Source organism: Solea senegalensis, linkage group LG11 (assembly GCF_019176455.1).
Source record: "Solea senegalensis isolate Sse05_10M linkage group LG11, IFAPA_SoseM_1, whole genome shotgun sequence".
Classification (NCBI taxonomy): Eukaryota; Metazoa; Chordata; class Actinopteri; order Pleuronectiformes; family Soleidae; genus Solea; species Solea senegalensis.
Window position 1 is genome coordinate 20,925,030 of NC_058031.1, and position 3,681 is coordinate 20,928,710.

The window sequence follows — 3,681 nt, forward strand, 5'->3', positions numbered from 1 at the left end:
TTTGTTGCTGCTCGATGGAAATGCCTGTAATTGTGGCATGTTTACTTATTGTAAAGAGTAACTGCCATGTTGTGTTGTAGATAACACCGAAACACGCTTTATTTAACTACTGTATTCGTGTGTTTACTCCGCCAAACAAGAATTCACGATTATTATCCGAATATTTCATACAGACAAAGTGAATTTAAAGTAAACCACTGGTTAATTTTCGTAATCTCTGTGGGTAGGTAAGCGCTAGACTCCATTTGAATGAACCACAAGTGTTCGCCGGGCTTGGCGTGACGCCACACCGGGAGAATGGTTCAATCCCGTGATGCATTGCGTCGTCGTGTAAAACAAATGTAAAATTAAGAAAATTTATCAAGCAACAATCAAAGAATTTGCAATCGTATTAGGAGGTTTTTGTCGCGTTTAAAACCTAGGTAGTTATATTGAAGTGACGTCACTGCACCGTGGCTAAACATTATATGTCGGAGAGTCACTCCCTTGCTAATGTGATGTTAACGTTAGCTTTGCGCAGTGGCAGTATCGTAGCCTATGAGGTTTATCCGAGGCGCGATTATTGCTAGTTGAAAACTTTACCCAATACCCCGCCTAGACGACTTGAAATATAGTCGGCGACGGCAATTTTTGACGGTCTCTAAGGAGACTGATAACTTTGTTTGATATTAAATAATATTATTCATTATCATTAGTTGTTTAAGTTTTGACTTTTACACATGATAAAGAAGTATCGTGAAGTTAACCCTACACTGAAATAGTCTTGAATAGTTTGTTATTATTGTGAATAATATTTCAGTTAGTATTATTAATTTGATCATACGTTATTACCAACAGTTCTGACATGTAGTTATTAAATGTTGTATTTATTTCCCAACTGTAGTTTAACAGCACAGCTCATAATCACAATAAAAAGTATTTGTCAATACATTCGTTTATTTGTCTGCATTGTGCCACTGGCCTCACTTTGTGTCCTATGGAAGTTTCGTATATTTGTATCACAATTTCTTTGTAAATCAATATAAAGGACAGAATAATTGATACATTTTATTTAGCTTTCCACTCTTCTGGTGTGTCTTCTGTAATAATTTGTTGGAAAAAACTGCCTTATTAAACTTAAAATAAACATGGTCGACATGTTTGTTTATTTGCATTTTTAATCTACCTGAGTGTGTGGGAGAAGTATAAATAATGTCCCGCTTTTTTTGTTAAATATTTGATTCGCTCACTGTTTCACGTGTGTTACGGGTTTTTGTGTGTAGTCCTTTTCTCGATAGTTGTTTTTACACACACTAAACTTGTAAACTTTAAACTTGTAGTCTATGAACAATACTTTTTTTAACGTGTTACATAAGAGATACAGAATATATAAGATAAAGAAAAAAGTCACCGTGGCTCTTGAGTAAGGTTGACTTGGATTTTATTTTTACGTGTTGGTTTCACACAACACATCCGCTATGCGAACCATGACAGAGGGCTGTGAGCAGTGAAGTCATAGCGTCTTCATTGACTGTTAACGAGTCAGCTTTGCGCAGTGGCAGTATCGTAGCCTATGAGGTTTATCCGAGGCGCGATTATTGCTAGTTGAAAACTTTACCCAATACCCCGCCTAGACGACTTGAAATATAGTCGGCGACGGCAATTTTTGACGGTCTCTAAGGAGACTTATCAATATGTATAAATTAACAAGTATATATTTTAGAATTACTAATATTTTTTCAGTATCTTCTCAGAGGTTGATAGAAATGGCTAGGCAGTATCAAGAGAATAATCAGTGATTAGAATTTTAAGTTAAGATTTGGGTCAGATTGATTCAAACATTTATACACTCCACCAATATGTACTTTATTGGTGGAAGTTATTCTGATTATATATTCATTTGGCTTGTGTTTCCGCATGCTTTGAAAAGTGAGATTACTATGAAAACTTGTAAATAAGATAAAAAAGTACAAGGATCTAAAAAAATCAATGTTAACAATAGCAAAGTGGCATATGATACATTTTGTTTTCTCGAGACTGTTGCCTTGCCTGTCTGCCACAGAAATGTATAAAAAGAACTGTGACTCGGTTCTCACAGCTCTAGTGACAATGTCTAGTGTTGGTTGGTTGCAGTCTGGTTGCAGTCTGCTTCATTAAACTAAACCTTGAACAATTAGCATTTAAGTTTTTAAATAAATGTAATAAAGACTGAATTCACCTGTCAACTGTAGTGAAGCAGTACAAATATCGATACTTGTGGTACAAGCACCTCAAACATGTATAAGTGCAGTATTTGAGTAAATGTACTGCAGTTCTAGCTGCAGCTATGTAAACTTTAACTGCCTTTTTCTGAACCAAACACTAATAGTAATGTATCCTCACTACAATCTAAACAATTTAATTCAGAGTATGTGACTCAGGTCAGGTCCTTGTATGGTCAGTAAACCACTAACACCGACATGTGTAGATCTTAGAATTAATCCCATTTCAAACGACACCAGTTATTCTAGAGCAGAGACAATATCATGGGCTATGACATGATTTTTGCTCACTGAAAACTTAATCCAATACCCAATGTGACAATTCGAAATACAGTCAGCAATGGCAATTTTAGATGGTCTCTTCCATTTCTATTAAGTTGACAGAAAACGTCTTTATCTCCTTTGTGCATGTACAAATAATTTAGTTTAATGCACAGACCACATTTACACAAAAATGTTTTGTTTTGTTGATACATTTCTTTTTCAATATTGTGTTATTCACCTCACTTTTGTAAATTTCTATCACATGGTCTCATCAAATATGAATGACGGAATAATGCATATATTTTCTTTTGTTTTGTTTAGCTTTTTTACTTTTCTGTTGTATCTTCATTGTACCAATTTGTTCGTTAAACTTTAAATAAACACGATCGACGTCGATGTATTTGTCTTTTAGTCTGCCTGAATCTGGGGAGACGTATTCAAGGACGGACACGATGCAACGTAATTTCCGGTTTTGACAGCTCTCTTCCGCTTTCATTATTTTATACTTTGCTTTTCTCAATGTTTTATGTGCGTGTATTCGTTTTCTCTCGTCTTGTCACTTGTCCCCGTGGCTCATGAGTGAGAATGACGTTGGTTTTATTTTCACACAAAAATACGAGTTGGTTTCAATCGAAGCGCATCCGCGATATAACCATGACTGAGAACTGGGAGCAGCGAGGCTATATAGGCTTCATCAGCTGTTCAAAGTTAGCTTTGCGCAGTGGCAGTATCGTAGCCCATGAGGTTTATCCGAGGCGCGATTATTGCTAGTTGAAAACTTTACCCAATACCCCGCCTAGACGACTTGAAATATAGTCGGCGACGGCAATTTTTGACGGTCTCTAAGGAGACTTAAATTCATGTGAAAATAAATATCTCGAAACAGATTTTAAGTTATATCAGCCGTGCGCTATTACGATATAGTTGTTATACTACTTCAGTCACAAACATGGGTATAATGGTACTTTGAGTTTTAAAGCAAGGATTATGTTAAGCTTGAGGAAGTGTTTCTGAAAGTTACGATGCACAACCTACATTTATTTTGATTTAGGGTTGGTCTTAAATTTAGTTAGTGTTTCCATTTGTTAAAATGTAAATTGTACATTTTTTACATTGCCAAAATATGTTCTGAAATGCCAATAAAATAATCCAGTTTGGTTGTTCTTTGTGCTTTAAT

At 35.5% G+C, this 3,681-nt stretch overlaps 3 non-coding genes across 3 annotated transcripts; all 3 read left to right on the forward strand.

The window, feature by feature from the left end:
- The first annotated feature begins 508 nt into the window (after positions 1 to 508).
- Positions 509 to 649, forward strand: LOC122777906. The gene has a single exon (XR_006361374.1). It is a non-coding gene; the product is annotated as a U4 spliceosomal RNA (small nuclear RNA).
- An 874-nt stretch (positions 650 to 1,523) lies between these two features.
- Positions 1,524 to 1,664, forward strand: LOC122777914. The gene has a single exon (XR_006361382.1). It is a non-coding gene; the product is annotated as a U4 spliceosomal RNA (small nuclear RNA).
- Positions 1,665 to 3,214: 1,550 nt separating this feature from the next.
- LOC122777915 lies at positions 3,215 to 3,355 on the forward strand. Its single transcript, XR_006361383.1, has one exon. It is a non-coding gene; the product is annotated as a U4 spliceosomal RNA (small nuclear RNA).
- The last annotated feature ends 326 nt before the right edge of the window (positions 3,356 to 3,681 follow it).